At 51.2% G+C, this 19,983-nt stretch overlaps 1 protein-coding gene across 2 annotated transcripts in view; it reads left to right on the top strand.

Annotated features, from left to right (window-relative positions):
- Positions 1 to 1,001: 1,001 nt before the first annotated feature.
- SEMA5B (semaphorin 5B) overlaps positions 1,002 to 19,983 on the top strand; it is a 119,295-nt gene continuing 100,313 nt past the window's right edge. Inside the window, exon 1 of one of the 2 annotated variants that reach the window (XM_042955860.1) lies at positions 1,002 to 1,311. The gene's annotated coding sequence lies outside the window, so the exon portion shown is untranslated. The remainder of the gene's footprint in view (positions 1,312 to 19,983) is intronic. The other variant, XM_042955858.1, reaches the window with a different exon arrangement.

The following is a 19,983-nucleotide window of genomic DNA, read 5'->3' as shown; positions in this document are numbered from 1 at the left end:
CTTAGGTCACCTTTTTAATTTTAAAATACCTTTTTTTGTTCAGCAGAGGGCTCCCTTCCCATCCCTCTTGCAGCCCGGGCAGATAGGATTCGAAGCCCCCCGTCTCTCCCTCCCCGGTTCTTGCCTTCAGAAACACTAGATGCTTAAACTTGTAAACATTTCAGCCTTGATCGGTGAGATCGCCGTAACCCTTCTCTCTCAGCCGAGAGCACTCCTCTGCCTCCCGGGATCGCTAATCTCCTGGATGTCCTCCCAGTGTTCCTTGAGGATATTTTTACTCACTACAGCCCCTGCTTGTTCCCCAAATCGTTCTGAGGGTAGGTGTTGCCAGCCCTAGTTTACAGTTGGGGAAACTGAGGCATGGAGAGGTTCCCTCAAGGTCGTGCAGCTGGTAAAGTTAACCCTGATCCAGCCAGTTCTGGTTTTCCAGTCCAGCCCAGCAGCCTCGTCTTCGACCGCAATTTATACCAGATTTCCCCTGTTTTGTACGCGATTCCTTCCCCCGTTTAAATCCACAGGCAGGAAGATCGTCCCTAGCTAATAGGGCTGGGGAATTTGGGAGCCGGGGGGAAGGGAGACTTTTCTCAGGCGCCAAGGGTTGGGGTGGGTAGGGTTCTGGTGGGCTGACGCCCCTAGAGGAAGTCAGGTTCGAGATGGGGTCACCGAGGACAGTAAGGCAGGATGTGGCAAAAGGTAGCCAGGGCTCAGGAGGACCTGGGTCTCGTCGTCCGAATGCCGGCTGCGGAGCGGGACTTGTGTCCACCCACTGGGTGACACACACTAGGCAGGCCAGGGGCGGGAGTCGGGCCGAGCCTGGGGACATTGAGATGCAGGGCGCCCCCTCGCGCTCTTCCGCGCGCCTCGGGGCTGGCGGGTGAAGCGCCGGCCGCGGCAGGTCCTCTCCAACCCCCTCCTCCTTTTCGCTCCCGCTCCCTCCTTCCCTCCGCTCTCTCCCAACTCCTCCCCCCACCGCCTCTCCCCCCTTTCTTCGGCTTCCTCCGTCTCCTCCCCGTTCTCACCCGCGCTCCGGGTCGGGAGCTAGTTGGAGCGCGGGGACTGCTGCCAGAGCCCAGCTCCACGGAGCCGGGCGGGTCGGCCGCGCGTCCAGCGGCTGCTGGAGGAGCCCGAGCGCAGCGGCGCGGGGCCCGGGTCGGGACTGCAGGGGAGCGCCGAGCCCAGGGCCGGGGGCTGTTCCAGCGCGGCCGCCCATTCCCAGACGGGCCGCCAGCCTTCCTGGTTGGCTTCCGCTGCTCCGTGCCGCCGGGAGCCGGGAGCCGCCGAGAGCAGGGCACCTGTGCCCGCAACCCGGAGGTGAGTCCCGGGAGCCCCGGGCGTTTCCCCTGAGCGGGCTGGGGCTGCAAGTTGCAAACTTCAGCAACTCGGCTGGGCAGAGGGGTAGGGGCCCGGAGGAGCTAGCAAGTTGGAACCGGGTGGGGGAGGCTGCGGGCGGGAGGAGAAGGGGGTCCCCGGGCATCCTCGCCCTCCGCGCTGCCGCTTTCCCGCCGACCGCCCGCTCCGGGTCCCGGCTGCGCGGGGCCCTGGTCTGGCCGCGCGGCCGGTGCGTCTGGGCAGCAGCCGTGATGGGGACCCGCCGCCCGGGCCTGGAGGAGGGGACGGACGAATGAAAGGCTGAGAGAGCGCGGGGCAGAGGAGCTGAGACTGGTGCCGCGATGGAGGCTCACCGAGGGCCGACGAGTAAACCGGAGGGAAGGAGAGTGCGGGCGGCGAGGCGCGTGGGAACGCGTGGCCCGCTCGGAGTGTGAAATCTCGCGCTCGCGGACGTCCCCGCCTGCCCGGCCCCCACCCGGTTCTTCCCAGACCCCCTGCCCTGTCAGGGCCCCGCGGAGCCCGAACTGTGCCCCGCCAGGGCCCAGACGCGGCGGCCCGGGGGCCCCGCGCTCCCGCCTCGGAGGGTGGAGAAGGGTGCGGCGGCGGGAACGTGGGACGCGGACGGCGATTCCCTGATTTATTTTTCTCATGGTAATTCGTCTTTGTGGTTGGGGCTGCTCATTCACTTTCCGCTCACGTCGTGCGGGAGATCCAGCGCGGAGGGAGGGAGCGGGGGGCGCTCGGGCACCGGGAGGGATGGAGACAGGAGAGGGGATCCGGGACCCGCGCGGGGCGGGAGCCGACAGGGAAGTGGCGGTAGGACGCGCCGGGGGAGAAGGCGAGGCTGAGGCGACCCCGCCGTGCGGAGCCGCGAGCCGGCGGCGGTGGGAGGACAGAGCCGGCTCCTCCGCCTGCCGCAAACTTTAAACAACGAGGAGGAGCCACCTGAAGCGCGGTTCCTGCCTCCTCCCCAGCCCCCTGTGCCGAGTCCGCGGGTCATTCCTCCCGACCCGCCGCGCCGGGCTGGAGTGGGCCCCGAGCCGGACGGGGACGGGTAGCCGCCGGTCTCTGCCCCCACCCCCGCGACGCTCTGCAGGCTTTCCGCGGCGGGGATGAGAGCAGGAGCTGGGAGAGGGCTGCCCACCCTCGGGACGCGCTCCTTCCCGGTCCCGTGCCTGAGCAAACGTGAATGGGGTTGGACGCGTGTAGGCTTGCCTGGGTCTAGACCCCACCGCGACCCTACCTTCTGTGCCTCCAACCCCCATCCTTTTCCTTCAGCCCCTAGCGATTCCAGTCTGCTTCCACCAGTCACCCCGCTTCCTATTCTCCCCATCCTCCCAGTTCGGCCTCATTCTGCTCTGAAAGCAGCGGCGCCTCTCACACGCCCTCCACGCCTGCGACTCCGTCCTCCCCACCCCCACTCTCCCTCATCTCATAGTCTGTCTTTTCCCATTCATTCCCCTCACTTACCCCGCCGCCGTCCCTCCCCCCCCCATTTCTTCTTGACGTTTAAAAGTGACCTCTCACCTTTTCTGAGCCTAGATAGGTGACCTTGAGGTAGGGGCAGGGGGGAACTTGAGCCTGAGAACTGGACCTCACATCCAGGAAAGGGAGGACTGCTTAAGAAACAGTTTGGGAAAACCCACCAGTACCCTGCCCCAAATGTAGACTCCCAACAGAGGAGGAAGGGGGATAAAATATCAAAGAGAGAGGGAATTTGCCACTTGGTCACCCAGAGGACAGTGAGCATTGTTTTTGGGAGACCTGCTCAGCAAGAAGATGCCAGGTTAAGAAAGTGTGTGTGTGTAGGGGCAGGAGGGCAACTCCTTTCCTGATTTCAACAGCTGCCAGCAGCAGTTTGGGGAGGGGGCGGCAGAGCTTCCAACTCTGTTCTCTTTCCAGGGAGTCAGTGCCAGAGCCTTTGTCCTCCAGACCTGACAATAGCCAGCATTATTATCACTTGGACGTCAAACACTTTTTAAGCACCTACTGTGTGCAGTGCACCAGACTACATGTGGGTAGATACAAAGGTGTACAGGGCTGAGCCCATGCCCAGAGAGGCTGCTAAATTCACCAATTTGATCTAAAGAAGACGCGTGTGTGTATGTGTGTGTTTGGGAAGGGAGAACATAATGGGGAAAAGCACAGGCCGTACAAAACAGCAAGGGCTTGGTGCCAAATGGTGACCTAGGGCGTAGGAGAAGACTGTTTGAAGAAAGCTCTGGGACTCAGGTGGGACTGAGAGCTGGGCTTGTTGGCTCTGCCCCCCTGCCCACCAGCTGTCTGTAAAGGGAGGGTGGGAGAAGAGAAGGGAAGGCCAGGAAGGGGCTCCCTTTCCACTTCTCCTAGAGCCAGACCAGGAAGGCAAAGAAGCTGAGAGGTCCAGCCTGGCTCTATGGATTGCCATGTCCCTTTGGGGACTGGGAGAATTGCATACGCTTTTCTGTCTTGGTGTACCCTCCCTGGCTTGTTTGAAAGCCACTCTGTTCGTTACTTCTTACTGAGGCTCAAACCTGGAAGATGGCTTAGAGATTGTCCATGTTAGGGAAGTCACAAACTCCAATGCCTATAGAAGCCAAGCAGGTAGCAATGTGCTGATCAGGCAGTTAGTTAGAATGGCTGGACACCTGGATGTTCAAAGTCAAACTGGCCAGATAAAATGGTCCAAGCAAAACCAATATCTGCTCTTGAGCAGCCTGACCCCCTATATTTACAGATCAAGAACTTAAGATCCTAAGAAACATGATCTCTTTGTGTGTACATGTTATCATGTCTCCCAGAACCTTGGGGGTACTATGATGAGTTCTCTAGATGATGAGTTCCTTGAGGTCACGGAGTTATCTGTCTTATATAAATCTGAGCACTTCACATCCATTGATGCAAGGTTCCAGACATAGAGCCAGGACTGGAACTCAGGTCTCTTCCCTCTCCCTCCCCAGCACCCGAAGAACTCAGTGAGTATAAGCCAGCTTTGTTCTCTGCAAAAAATAAAAAAAAAAAGAAAGAAAGAAAGAAGAAGAAGCAAATCCAACCATGACTTTTTGCTTCCCCTAATGTAGTAAAATCTTATTCAGGGGTTAGATGAGAAAAGATATTCAGGGATCCCAAGGATTATCCAGGAAGCCCTGAGCTCTGAGTATGGGTCTAAAAAGGAGAAGGGGAGCCCCAGCAAGGGGGAGAGGGATGGCAGACGTTTATGGAGGATTAGCCTGACAAGGCTGAAGATGAGTATGTAGAGTGTGTACACTTGGGGGGGAAGATGCTGTGGGTTCAATTATTTTCAGCATTGATCATGACACTTTTTTTTTTTTTTAGGGAGAGAGGGCATGCACACAAGTGAGGGAGAGGGGCAGAGGGTGAGAGAGAGAGAGAGAGAGAGAGAGAGAATCTTAAGCAGTCTCCATGCTCAGTGTGGAGCCCAACATGGGGCTCGATCCCACGACCCTAGGATCATGACCTGAGCCAAAATCAAGAGTTGGGTGCTCAACCAATTGAACCACCTAGGTGCCCTGACACTCTTATACTTAATCTTGGTAACCCTCCTATATCCCATAGAAGGTCAACAAGGTAGAAACTCGGATCACTAGCATATAATCAACCAATTTAGTACTTTCATTGAAGACTGAAGTGCTAGAATGGGCACAGAGGGCAAAGGACCATGGAAACCTTAAGTGATACAGGGCTGAGACTCACACCCCCAGCTGCCAGATGTTCCCCAAGATCTGCAAGTGTTAGCTTTGTTATTGCCTAAGTACAGGATAGATGAGACCAACAATAATAGTGAACTCTTGTGTTCACCATTTATTACTAAGCACCTACTGTGTGCCAGGCACTGTGCTGGAAGATATGGATATGAGGATAAACAAGGCATGTCTCTGATCAGAATGGAGGTGAACTGGTATGACTAGGAGAACACAGTTACTAGCATTACCTTAACTTCTGTGATGGAATTTACTGTCGGGGTTTTCTTTCCCCTTGGGGTTTGACTGGGTGATCTGACAGCTAATGTGGAGTTGTCTGAAGGACTTGGAGTCCTGGGTTTGTGGGGAATGCTGAGAGGGCTAGAGTTCCACCACCTCAGATCTTCCCTGGGCTCCTCAGATTGTCACTCATTGAGCGGGGCTGAACAACTACCTTGTGCCTGTGGTGTGCACAGAGACAAAGCCAGGCATCTGAAGATCTGGAAATGAGAACTATAGGGAGGAAGTGCTGGTTACTTATTCTTCAGGGTCTGAACCCCACTGGGTCCTGGGACCATCCTTTGCCTCATCCAGTCACCTAGATCACTAGCCTGTCTTCATTGACTGGTGTGTGTGTGTGTGTGTGTGTGTGTGTGTGTGTGTATGTGTGTGTGTGTGTGTGTGTGTGTGTGTTGGAGATAGCTACCTCTAATGGATGGATTTTCTTCACATTCAGATCTTTGCATTTGAATTCAGACGCTACTAAGTTGATCTAAATCTATGACAAAGCTTAACTAACTTGGTCTTAAATGTATGAAAAGAAGCCAAAGCAAGTGGCTTGACTAATGGAGTTTCATTGAATTGACCAAATTGAGCCCTTCTTTTACAGCTTGTGTGGGCAACACCTGGATTTCACAATGCTATACTGTTGTGAACCTCCTTCTCCTTTTGGTTTGATGATGGGTGCTTTCACTGAAGAGACAGCTCAATGATGGGTAATCTGAAAGGGGATCTTTGCATATGCCATTCTCTGTCTCAGATGGAAGATTCTCCCCCAAGATTTTCTTTCTGAAAAAATGTCCCTAATAACGGATTTGAATGCTAGAAAGTAGCAAGGCAAATTCCAGCTGAGAGTAGGGTTCTGGAAGGGAAGCAGGGTGCCCAATGTTCTATGGCTCTGCCATGCCACTTTTTCTCCCTTCTGCTGTAGTGTTTTGCTTTAATGAGCATGAGAGATGAAAACCAAACCTTGCAGGATGCACTCTTTAATCCTGACATTAGTCAGGGGCTCACCAATGAGAAATGACTACACTTGGTAGCTTCAAAATGGAAAAAAAGAAGGTGGTTTCCTATCCAATTTGCTGCTGGGCATAGTGAGGAAAGCGGGAGGAGGAACCCTTGCAATGAAGACCAGGCTCGGGAGAGTTTGACCTTGAGCACACTTCCCAACAGTTGGGCTGTTCACCCTCCTCCAGTCTGACTTGAAACAGAAGGATAAGGATTCCGTTGGGCTGTTCCTGAGCAAGTGAAAGCTTTATAGGCAATGCTGTGTGTGCTGAGTTGCGCCATGACACTGCCCTCATTGATCTGCCTTAATAAGGATGACTTAATCAGACTTGCACCTGGAACTCGTTTGAATTTGAAGCCTTGTCGATATTATCAGAATAGCTTTGCATTTGAACCAAGAATGTCTCTGGCTGGCCTCTTCTGCAATAGGAAGGGATGGTACTGGAGGATGGCTGGTGACCATCTGCTTGTCAGTCCCCCGAGGATCAAATTGGAGCGGATAGATTTAAATTCCCAAAAGGGGAGGCTGGGTTAGAAATGAGGGAGTCTGCCCCACTTGAGAGCTTCTGCCAGACCTAGATTCCCCATCTGTGAAAATGAGATGGTCAGATGAACCCTAAGACTCTTTCTGGCCCTTGAGGTCAGCACTCTTGAATGGAGATTACAGTCACTTCTTCATTTTCCAGGAAAATCTCTTTTTTGTGGATCACTTGTGGAGAATGTTTAGTCTAAGACCAGTTTCTAGTTCCCTCCAGACCCACTGCTGATAAGCCACCTGACTGCCAGTATCTTCAGAGAGTGCATTCTTTCTCCCTTTAGCTTCTGCCTGAGCCAAACATCATTTGGAAGCTAAATCTGCTGCACAGTAGGGGTGTGTGTGTGTGTGTGTGTGTGTGTGTGTGTGTGTGTGTGTGAGAGAGAGAGAGAGAGAGAGAGAGAGAGAGAGAGAGAGAGTGAATATACTCACATACATCCATGTACAAATAGACGCAATGCATTGCAAAGCTCTGTTAGGGTTTGATCATCCAGCATTTTGGATTATCTGCAGCTCTGTTCTTCTGCCGGAGTTGATGTTATTCTGTCTCTAGGGAGACAATGTCAATGTCTCTAGGGAAATGGTGGGGTGGCAATTTAGATCTATCCCTATCTGCCAACCCCACTGCTCCACCTGAGACAAAACTCCCTCCATACTGCCCTAGTCATTGTCCTGAGGGAGCCCCCAGGAGCTCCCCTTTAAGGAGCACAAAAGAGCTGTAGTTGGTTCTTAATTATTCAGGGATGGATGGATCCAGTGTGTAAAGCAACCGACCCAAGCCTGTTCTTTCCCTTCTTTTGGTGCCTTGGGTAACTCTATACCTGTATCAAGAAGCTGGGGGAGATCTTATCATTTAACACAAACTTTTGTTTCCAGCAGCTTGTTCCCTCTGCTCCTCTTCCCTTAAGGCACCTGGGGGAAACCAGGAGCCCTCTGAGAGGCCTCATCCACCCAGAACAGACTGCCTTTAAGGTCTACACATTGCTCTCTTGACCAGGGTGTGTTTCTGCCCGAAAGCAGGACAGAAGAGGAAAATACCACTAGACCAGCTCTGGCTTCTGCAGAGTCAGGTCCCTGTAGATTTCCCGCAATCTTTGTTTCCTTCCCTTCTCCTGTTTGTAAAGCCACCTGTACTTGCAATTTATGGAGTCAGCTGGTAACCTGGGCCCCATCAGGAGCCTCAATGGAGAGCAGTGTCCTTGTGGCAAAAACTCCCAAACAGCCCAGCTCCAAGGAGCACTTCTGTGAAAGCCCCTCAAGGCTGACGGTTGTTTTCCTGCATAAACCAGGTACCTGGGGGCTGCCTGCTCTATTTCAGCATCTCTCCAGCTTATAGAGTGAGTCTCTCTTGATATATGGGGCCCAGTCCAGGGAGCAAGTCTCCAGTGACCTCTGTATTCAGGTAACCGTAGCTTGGCTCAGTTCAATATGAATCCACTGATGTCTATTAGAATCACCTGCAGAGCTTTGACAACCTATAGATGACCAGCTCCATCCTAGACTTTAATTAAGTCAAAGTCCCTGAGTGTGGAGCCTGAGCAACTGATATTTTTTTCGCTTCTAATATGCAGCTATAGTTGAGAGCCGCTGACCTAAATCTTCTTTCTTATGCTGCCCCTGGCCGCACGCCAATGGCATGGCGTGCCCAATCTCTTTGCCCTCAGCCCTTCCAAACAGCCAGGTCCTTTCTAGTAGTCACCAGCTACAGCTCCTGGCATTCAGATCATAGCTACTGTTTGTGTTCCTGCGTTCTGAATGTAATGGCTTTGTATTATAAGCTGATTGTGGGAGCACCCTTCTAGTGTAACTTCTTTGAGATCGTTTCTTCTTAAAAAGCATTTATAACAGTAACGCACATTCATTCAACACTGTTGCTTGTTTACTTCTAGATACACATATAACAAAATTGTGATTGTACTGTTTGTGTTACTTTGTAAGTAGCCTTTTTCATTTAATAATACATTGTGGTAATTTCCCCCACGTCTTAAGTCTTCTTCTCCAATGGGCTTTTTAATGGCTGCCAGTATTCCATCCTATGGATGTGCCCTAATTTATTTACTGAATCCTCTGTGGGTTGGACATCTAAGATGTAAACTACTTTTTACTAATATAAATAATGCTGCGGTGAACATCCTTGTATATAAATCTTTGTGCCTGTAAATGATTATTTCAGAACAGATTTCTAGAAGTGGAATATTTATGCTTCTTTTTCACATGGACCATCTAGACAATTTTTGGTGGACTTCCTATAGCAATAAAATGTTTTCATATTCAGAGCTGAAAAAATAAACTGTTTTCACTGACCTCTTCTGAGGCTTCAAGCTGGCTGCTTCACCCTACTTGACCTGGGGGTCAGAATCCTTGCCCTGGCCGGATGCCTGCCTCAGCTCCACCTCCAGGTGAGCTCCAGGTCTCTCCTGCTCCTAACCCAGTGTCTTTAGTTGCTTCTTTCACCTGCTTAGCTTTTTCTTCTTCACGTCTCCAGCCCAGAAACTATCAGCCTTCAGTGCCTTCAAGTTATTGTTCCATAATAACAGCTATTATTTATTGAGCTGTTACTATGTACCAGACAGTCCGCTAAACTCTGTATACCCATTGTCTCTTTTAATCCTCATGTGCCTCATGTGCACGGATTATTTTTATCTCCACTTGCCACACGAGGAAACTGAAACCTTGAGAGGAAACTGAAACCTTGAGACAGAAAACAATTTGCCCAAGGTCACATGGTTAAAAAGTAGTGGAGCTGGGATTTAAACCCAGACTATCGACTTCAGAGCCTATACTCTTAACTGTGTATATTACTTTTTTCCACCCTTGGCTGAGGGTATCAAAATATTGTTCACAAATGCTCCTTCAGCATCCCATGGTCATAGCCTATGTCTTTCTCCAGCAGAACACTTCTCACGTACGAGTGGCAGCAGAGTGGCCATTTGTCAAGGCCCCATTTTCCTTTTCACTTCCTTGATTCTGTCTTCACCCCTTTCTCCAGGTACCCCATGCCAGAAAACATGCCTCCTCACTGACCAGCTGCCAAAATCCCAGCATGCCTTGCAGCTTAGCAGGTCCAAGTTTGACATATCCCTATTGAATTTTCCCCACCCAGTCGGAAGGATTTGGATGCTACTTGCCCAGTATGGCTTATAAAGCTGCCAGGGAGGCATGCTCTAGTAATGATGAGGCATGCTCTAGTAATGATGGGGGGATAGGCAGCCTGACTTCTGTTGGATGTCAAATACTGTTTAAAGTGGAGGCTCGGATACATTTTTGCATTCTTGCCTCTTTCACATTGCTGTTGCCCAAAAGATAGAGAGATAGCAACCGAAACTATCCTTGTGATTTGATTCTGACCATGACCAAGAACTAGGTTGTGATGTGACAGCATTCATATGAAAGACACCGCATCAGCCTGGTGTAATAACAGCCAAGGAAAGAAATGACATGCCCACGGACCTTCCCTAGACTATAGGAAGTCTGATCTTATGATTAGGGATTCCCAAAGGGAAGATGGTGTGTGGCAGGTGAGCTTCTGAAAAATGAAGCTTCACATTTTTATCCATGAGTTGCATGAAACTGGTGTAAGTGAGCTTATCAAATTGGTTGATGACAGGACTATGATGGGCAGCTCCTATAAAAGATAGAATAAATATTCAAAATGATCTCAACAGACTGGAATGCTGGGTTTAAACCAACAAGATGAAATTTAACAGGGGCAGATGGAAAGTCACATTTAGATTGCACAAATTAATTACTCAAGTTCATAAGGGGGATGGGAGTGGGAGAAGACTTGGTTTGGCTGCAGATCCTGAAAAAAGAAAAAAAGATCTGAGGGGTTTAATTGTGCACAGGCTTTATAGGAACTGACAGGGTGATGGGCTTGCTCAAAACAATACCATCTTAAATGGCACTAAGAGAAGTGCAGGAACCAGATTGGGTTCTCCCGGTAATTCTGTCCTCATTTCTGGACATGGATCTTAGAGGGGACCCTGACCAACTTCAGTGTGCTCCATGGAGGGCAGCCAGCAACAGGAGGGGCTTGGGAAACTCAGCCACAAAAGTTCCAGTGAAGGGAACCTGTCCATTTATTTAGAGAGGGAGAAAACCCTAGGGGTCATGCTGGCTGACTGCAGAAGGGGCAGGACTTCCTATAGGAGAGAACACAGCTCATCAGCCCGGGAAAAGCAGAAGACTCCAGAGTAGAAAGTACAGGAAGCTGGGTTTTTTTCAGAATGGGCATCTTCCCAACCAGATGGGTTCTGGTGAAGCAGCACCAGCTGTCAGTCTTGCTGCCCAGGATGTTGCTGGGGGACTCCTGTACTGGAGACAGATGATGATCCCGGCAGTGAACCTTTATCTCTCCGTGGCTCTGAGTCTGGAGGACACCTGCTTCCTTGCCTGATTACTCCAGAGCAGTTGTTCACAGAGCGGGTCCCTGGCCAGCAGCATCAGCACCACCTGGAACCTGTTAGGAATGCAACAGTTCTTGGACTGAACCCCAGGTCTAGTAACTCAGTGATTCCCAGGCTGGGGCCCAGCAACCCACACTTAAACAGACCCTCTAGGCCATTTTCATGCCTGCTGAAGTTTGAGACTCTACTTTAGACCACACTAGGCTGTTCTTTCTGTTACTGGGTGCCTGTGACACTTCTACATCCCATTCCACTTTAGTGTGGAAACTTGGAAGGAGCACGGGCTTTGGGATGAGACAGACTTGAGTTCAAACCCAGTTTTTGTTTGTGGGTTTCATATGAGTTCCGTTCCCTGTCTGAGCCTCCTTTTTGTACTGTGAAGTGAGGGAGGACTAGTTTAAGGGAGGATGGAATGAAGTAGTAAAACTCTTGTAGACAGATGCTCACTCTTAGTATCAGGTCATCCTGGGAACAGTCTTAATAGCATAGGAGTTGGTCAAAGGGAGGCCTGGGTGCAGCCTCCTCTGTATCCCCTCAGCACCCACCAGCAGGGCCTTCCCACCCAGTTCGAGTTGGTGAACTCTGGGGCTGCCAGTTTCCTCGCTCTCTGGGCAATGAAGAGCCATGGCTGCTTTCCTTCCCACCCCTATTCATGCCCATCCTTATGAGCATGAACAAGTTCATCCTTCCAGTGCACCTGCGTCTCGCTGAACCTGATCTTCTGAGGTGTGTGATTCCAGACTCCCTGCTCTCGGCATGCCATTTTGCCTGCCAAAGCCATCGATGAAAGGTCTTGGGCCGAAACAACCCGCAGGAGCCTCTAACTTTACATGGGTAAGGGGCCTGAGCTTCTGGTGTTGGCCAGGCAGGGGAATAGGAGTGGGTCCTTCCTGGAGCTGGAAGTGGCCAGGGTCACCTCTACAGGTCCCTACTGAGCAGTCAGCTGGCGGAGTCTTCCTCAGAGATAGAGAGCTCATCACCCCACAAGGTGCCCATTCAATTTTTGCTCAACAATGTCTAATAGAAAGTTCTTATATTTCTCTGAAGTCTGTGTCTCTCCTTGTGTGCCCCATCTCTTCCCATGTGGCTGTTCCAGGCAAACCCGGTCACTTCCATGCCAGAGCTTATCCAGCATGGGAGACCGATTGCCTTCACCTCTTCCCCACTTCCACGAGTGCTCCTCTGACTTGTCTCTTCATCTCTGGGCACAGAACTCTGAACATCCTCCCACTTGTCTTAAATTGCGGTCACCAGGACCAAATCTGGTTTTCCAGGTGAGGCCCGGCCAGCACACCCTCATGCGTCCAGTTACCACAGCTTCTGTTAACGCAGCCTTAATTCTGCCCTGGCTATTTTTGGCAGCCACGTGGCCCTGCTGACTTTCACGGATCTCGCAGCCAACCATTCCCCTTAGGTCTCCCTTTTAGCATAATCTGTAACTCAGCCCCATCTTCTAAGTATGTCTTTGTGTTGCTTTAGTTTGCTAGGGCTGCTGTAAGAAAGTCCCCCAGACTGGGTGGCTTAAACAACAGAAGTGTATTGTCTCACAGTCCTGGAGACTAGAAGCCCGAGATCAAGATGTTGTTAGGTTTGGTTCCTTCTGAGGGCTGAGGGAGAACCTTCCTCTAGCTTCTGGTGGTTTCCTGACAGTGCTTGCCATTCCTTGGCTTATAGAAGCACCCCCTTAATCTCTGCCTTTCTCTTTGCATGGCATTCTCCCTGTACACCTGTCTCCAGATTTCCCCTTTTGTAAGGACACCAGTTATATGTGATGAGGGGCCTACCCTGCTCCAGTATGACCTCATCTTAACTAATTACATTTGCAACAACCTTATTTCCAAATAAGGTCACATCCTGGGGTTCTGGGGATTGAAACTTAAACATGTGACTTTTAGAGGGACACAGTTCAACCCATAACAGCGCTGTAGTCTTTCTGGTCTTATGTTTGAGACTCTACGTTTTTCCCTAGTTCATTTCATCTTGTCTAAATTCAGCCCCTCTCTCTAGCTGATTAAAATATTTCAGATTCTGGGGGCGCCTGGCTGGCTCAGTCGGTAGAACACATGACTCTTGATCTCAGGGTTGTGAGTTTGAACCCCACGTTGGGTGTAGAGACTGGTTAAAAATACAATTAAAAAAAAATCCAAGATTCTGTCTCTGACAGCCAATATACCTGCTAATAACTCCCACCTTCAAATGCTTCCCATCTATCGATCCAAGGAACTGATAAGGTATTGAATGCAGTGGGATAGTTCAGAGCCCTGTAAGTACCTGGCTGCTTCCATCCAGGGGGACTCAAACCATCAGTAGGCACCCTTGGGTAAGATTGTACAGCCAGCTCTGTGTGCTACTAATTCTTCACCTTTTAGCTTCCTTTCTCTAGCTTATATGCAACAATTTCTTGAAGAGCTTGTCAGATGGTTTCAAGATCAGCTACACCGGCAAACCCCATTTCCCTCGTCTACCAGCCTGGTGACCCTGTCAACAGAGAAGATGAGCTTTGCCTGACAGGACTTTATTACTGAACACACACTTCCTGACTATGATCTCAGCTGCCTTTCTCAAAGTGCCCACCACCATTTGTTTATAGTCTTTTCAGGAATTTTTCTCGGACAGCACATTGAGTTTCCCACTGTGTGGTTGACAGAATCCACCCCAGACCCGTTTCTGGAAGTGAGGGCTTTGTGGCCTGCCTGAAGCCTCCCAGCCCCTCTCGTGCTGGCCAGGATCCTGTCAGGATTCCTGGGAGATCCCCACAGCTGTCTGAGCCTCATCTGCATGTACCCTGGGTGTGCGGCTGGGCCAAGTGGCTTGAATGCATTTGGAGCAGCTGGAGTTTTTTACAGCCATTGCGCCAGCCTCCAGCTTGGGCCTCCTGTGCCCGAGGCTCCTCTCACTCTTTCCTTTCCGTGGAATCCCATGCCCTGATGGAGAAGACAGAAGCTAAACTGGAGGCAGAGCTGAAGGCCCACCAGAGAAGCCCCCAAACCTCTGGATACCACATTAGTTCCCTTTCAGCATGCTTTCCCCTTCCCGCTCTTCTCTTTCCCAAATCCCTCTCATTCCTACAGCCTCTCCTTTTCTTTTTCCTATTCTTGCTCTTTGACTCCTTGAGGGTAAGACACAAGTGAAGATGAGAGGTGTGCATCAGGGGGCTGGCCTATCTCGCATGGGCAAGCATCTGGCTGCGTTGGGACAGGTGAGGGCAGCCATCTGCTGAAGGCCTCAGATGCTTTGCTGAGGAGTCTGGTGCGGAAGGCAGCCTGGAGCCACACAGCGGGGCTTGAATCCTGGCTCCACCGTATACTTGCAGAGTGACCTTGGGCAGATGGTTTCTCCTCTCAGAGGCTCGGTTTCCTCATTTGTAAAATGGCCATAATACCTGCTTCAGAGGGCAGTTGTGGGAACTGAATTAAATGAGCTCCTCTGAGTAAAGCAGGACGTATGGAAAAGTACCTGGGAACTAAGGGTACCAAACACACCGGCCCTTCTGCAGAGCGGCCTGGTGAGCTGGAGATGGATGAGGTGGGGGAGAGGGAGGCCTGTGACGAGGGTGGGGAGGAGACGAGATCGCAGTGCCAGGATTGCAGAGAGGCCACGAGAATGGAAAAGAAGGAGTTAGTCTGAGAGAAAGCGGGAAGGAAGAAGCCCCAGGATTCTGAGCAATTTGTGGAAGAGGATGGGGTTGTTAAGAAGATTTCCTAGAGTTTACTGGGAGTTTGTGTTGTGCCAGGCCATGTATTTATTTATTTATTTATTTATTTATTTATTTATTTATTTATCTATTTATTCAATATATGAAGTTTATTGTCACATTGGTTTCCATACAACACCCAGTGCTCATCCCAAAAGGTTGAGCAAAGGTTGAGCAAAGGTGCTCATCCCCTCCTCAATACCCATCACCCACCCTCCCCTCCCTCCCACCCCCCATCAACCCTCAGTTTGTTCTCAGTTTTTTTGTTTTTTTTTTTTAATTTTTTTTAACGTTTATTTATTTTTCAGACAGAGAGAGACAGAGCATGAATGGGGGAGGGGCAGAGAGAGAGGGAGACACAGAATCGGAAGCAGGCTCCAGGCTCTGAGCTGTCAGCACAGAGCCCGACGCGGGGCTCGAACTCACGGACCGTGAGATCATGACCTGAGCCGAAGTCGGACGCTTAACCGACCAAGCCACCCAGGCGCCCCTGTTCTCAGTTTTTAAGAGTCTCTTATGCTTTGGCTCTCTCCCACTCTAACCTCTTTTTTTTTTTCCTTCCCCTCCCCCATGGGTTCCTGTTAAGTTTCTCAGGATCCACATAAGAGTGAAAACATATGGTATCTGTCTTTCTCTGTATGTGCCAGGCCATTTAAAAAGCTGCTCTGTGTATTTTAGCTCATGAAAGTCTTAGGGGTAGGTATGGCTTTATTACCCCCATTTTATAGATGGGGCAACTGAGACACAGAAATATTACATAACTATTAAGCCAGTCCAGGCCTCCAACCCAGGTTGGCCCGCGACCTCCCAGCTCGCTCTCTCCTCCTTCCTACCAATATGTTTTTCCATTTCCCATTCCTGTTCGTCCATCACATTGCCTCCATCCCCGGCTGGATCCTGTAGGATCCTCACGCCAACTCCTCTTCACGGTTGTGGGGTGGGGTGCAAGGCCCTGCCTTTCTCTCAGGACACTTCTCAGGGCACCTTCCGTGAAGCCCTAACTCATATCCATGTCGGTTCTCCCCCACTCCCACTGTCGATCTGTAGAAGGGTGGCTTTAAGTTAAACTTCAGGAAGAGCCTCCCAAGTATGAATTGTAAGAGAAATTAAAACAGCGTGACTTAGCTGGAGATCTTTAGGGCTAAGGTGGAGGGGTGGAAGAGGAAGAGGATGAGGAGAGGTGGTATGGCTCCTGCGTCCTGGACCTCTGAGATGACAGCTCTGGATGCCAGAGGCGTGCCAGTGAGGGGCTCCTCTTGGCAAGATGGCTGCCACTCCTAATTAACCCATGGCTTTAATTACACTTCACAGCCTGGTCCTGCTGAGAGAGAGGATTGCTCTGAGATTGTGGCACTGGGCTAAATGTCTGAAGCAGTTTCCACTTCACAAACTCCTCTCCTTGCGAGGGTGGGACCACAGGGGAGAGCTTTGCCTGGGCCTGGGCCTGGGCCTGGGCCTGGGGGGATAGGAATGGGGAGTGTGCCTGTGCCCGTCCCCTACCCTCCTGCCCTCCTGTCCTGGTCACCTGTCTGGGGAAACCTCCCTGACTGTGAATTAGGCTTCTTCTGGCAGTTTGGTGCTGCAGCCTCGTCCAGGGGCTCTGAGAGCCAGAAATGGGGGGGGGGGGGGGCAGGGCAGAAAGGAGCAGGAGGAGAAGGCACAAGTGGCCCTAGGGGTGGATGAATGCCTCCAGACCCAAGGATTAATCCTGGTGGGATCTGCTTTGTATTCTCCAATAACCACTACGTGTGGGAACCTACTGTGGGCCAGTCTCTCATTTAAGTCCTCATGGAGGTTTATAATGGAGGGATTTAGCCCCTAGTTTACAGAGGAAGGAAAGACCTCAGCAAGGCTAAGAAACTTACCTAACATTGCATATAAAGGTGAAGTAAAGGAAGGATTTGAACCCAGGTCACAGTAAACCCAGAACAAGTGCTCTTTCCACCTGACAATGGGCCTCTCCCAGTAGCTGGTCGCCTCTCCCAGTAGCAGTCTCCTGTAGATCTGGGATGCAGAATCCAAAGATTGGGATACGCCGTGTTTTCTGCTGTAATGTTGTTCTTAAGTGCTGTCGCTGCTGGGAAACCCGGGGCTCTGGGTTTCTCTGGGTCATTCTGTGTCCTGAGGAGGTGATGGGAAGCTTTATGGGAAGCCATCCTACTCTTCCATAGCATAGCCATGGTCTCCCTTCCCCAGGTTGTCCCTCTCCTGTGACCTCACTGGGGCAGCTACCTCAATGCCATCCTAAGCCCTCTAGTGACCACTCCCAGGCCTGTACCTCTGCCAAGAGCCAATGTCCTACGCACTTTCTGAACCTCCAGTGTGGAAGCCTTGGCCCTGAGTCACAGGCTGTGTGTGCGTGTATGTGCTGGTGGTGGGGGCGGGGGTAGTCTGAGGTAGAGTCTGCTGCCCTATGGAGGCCCCATCTCCCATCTCAGTGAGAATTCACATTCCCATTGTTCTTGGGCAAAACTCCAGACTCCGTCTACTGCCATCCCAGATGTCCCCCCATAGTGCCCTATGTTGGACCTGCACACCCTTGAGCTTGCTCATGTGTGACAAGGAGGCTAGACCAGGGGGACCATGTCTTGCATGCCCCATGTGCCTGGCATTCTGCTCTCTAAATTACCAGGGGACCATCCCAAGAGTTATTCCCTCATCTTATGAATGGGAAAACTGAGGCTCTTATAGTTAGGTAACTGGCCTTAGTGCACACTCAATCTCACTGGCTCTCTCTGTTCCCTTGCAGCCCTGCCCGGGGAAGGCTTGCAAGAGAAAGGGGCTCAGCAGCTCCACGAGAGGGGCTTACTGCACACACCTCTTTTAGTGCATTCAGCAATGGCTTTGGGGCCTGCCCACTGGAGGGTAGGCTCCCAGGACAGAACCACAGCTTTACACGCAGATGTTCAGTCCAAATCATACCCCATATCTGTCATAGAGATTTGGGGTGGTGAAGCTGGTCAGGGGGTTTGGAGAGGCTCACATCTCAGAAGACAGAAATCAGACCACTCACTGCAGGTCTCAGATAATCTTTCTATGTTAAGAAGACCCATATTGTGGGTATGACACAACTTGGTGCCCTTTATGAGGGTGTGAAGGTCAGTGGGAGGGAGGCTGGGCTTCAGACGCTAGGTGACCTGTGTGCATGGATGATCCATCCTTCGAGGCACTGAGGAAAATGATGTTTCTCCTGTTGGATTTGCTCTGATGGGACTGTGCCAAAATTCTTCCTGGTTCTAAACTCAAAACAGTGTTTACATTGTGGGTAAAAATGTTTGCAGTGAACTGGAGAACCACAGGGCTTGGAAGGATCTGGGATAACATCTAGTGTGGGCAGCAGGAGCTGGGATGTGGAGGTTGTAGTGGTTCCAGAGTTTTGGCTATGCCTGTCTGTGAATTTGGCTTCAGAGGTGAGCCATTCTTCTCACTGAGTGACAATGGACATAAATGGAAGATGGGCTCCTCTAGGTATGGGGAGGTCACCGTTGTTCTCGGGGTTTTGAAGAGACAACCTTCTAGAGTTCTCATTATCTGGTGATAAGATTTACATCTCAAAGTGGGAGGTGAGAAACCAGGGATGCCACACCCCATGTGTGGGCCCACATGTGACAGAGAAGAGCCAGGGTGGGAAAGAGAGGGTGGAGGCTCGCAGTGGTGCCCGGGATCGAGCCAGCCTTGGCGTTGCCCACTCGGTCCTCTGGGCTGTGACAGTTCTCACCACAGGGCAACACAGGGAGCTTTTCTGAGTTCACAGACTCAACCCCTTGGCCTGCCCTATCAGCCTCTCCAGTTCTACCTTGAACTGACTGTCCAGTAATGACGAATATTGACTTGAGCACCCATCATGCACCAGGACTGTGATGGATGCTGGAGAGATAGGGGTGAATAGGGCACAGCTCTTTCCTTGCAAGAGGTGACAGTTCCAGGGAGAGGCAAGAAGCCTGTTAGCCCCCCTGTAGTCTGCTGAGCTGCTGGCCTTGCCCACACCCATGGCTGCCCTGTCTGCAGGGCTAAATTCTTAGGAACTGGCTGGGCCACTCACTGGCTCCATACTGGCTCCACTCACTGGCTCAGGTAATTCACCTTCTCCTGCTCCGGGCAAAATGATGAGGAGGATATTGACAAAACCCATGTTTTAATGGAGTGCTTTACTATTGCCAAGGACATTCATATCCTTCTTTTCTTCTCCCAGAAACCACCACTTCCCTTTACTGAACTCTATGCCGAACACTGTTCTAACTGGTTTGTACATTATCTCATTTAATTCTTATACCAATAGCAAACAATTCGGAGTTTGGTACTGTTCTACTCATTTTAGAAATGAAGACGTTCTCCAGGAAGAATATGTCCCAGTCATGCATCAACCTAACAGGCAGTTTCAAATCCTTGTTTCCAATTCCAAACTCCACGCTGTGTCCTGTCACACCACATAGTATCTGCTGTCAGTGTGAGTGTCCTGGGGGAGTCTGGTGCCAGGCTCTGGCGAGCACTGGTATCCTGGGGGTGCTGAGGGCTCCCTGCCCCACACCTAGTGGAGTTGCCACCTTGGCTACTTGCCCCGTTCCTTAAGGGTAAGCCTTGCCCGCTCCTTTCTAGATCTGTTTGGAGTTGGACCTGAAGGTGCCCACCCAGAGCGCCCATAGTTATCAGCGGTGCCTCTCCCTTCCCTGGGCACATAGGACACTCAGCAGGGGTGCTGTCCTTTTTCATTCCACCAGCACACTGGAGTGCCCTAAAAGAGGCAACAATAAAACTCAGAAGGACGGGGAGGGACAGGATGCTTCTGGGCTCCAGGTCAGCAAAACCTCTTGGTCTTCTCCACCTTCGAGGTCAAAGAAGGCAGGCGGGGTGGGGGGTGGGGAGTAGTCCAAACCACTGCCTTCTTGCTCTGTGTTGTCCCGGCACTGGCCGGAGGCGGGGGGGGGTGCGTTTGAGGAGGGGGGACTGTTTCTGCTCACTTGCCGTGCCATGCTTTGGTGGAGAAGAGCAAATCTGAGCTGGTAGTGCTTCCCTAGGGCCCTGACCCCTGTTTTCCTCTGTCCGGGTCCATCT

The sequence above is a fragment of the Panthera leo genome, chromosome C2 (assembly GCF_018350215.1).
Source record: "Panthera leo isolate Ple1 chromosome C2, P.leo_Ple1_pat1.1, whole genome shotgun sequence".
NCBI classification, from domain to species: domain Eukaryota; kingdom Metazoa; phylum Chordata; class Mammalia; order Carnivora; family Felidae; genus Panthera; species Panthera leo.
The sequence above is the reverse complement of the archived record's forward strand: the minus strand, read 5'-3'. Positions and strand labels throughout refer to the sequence as shown.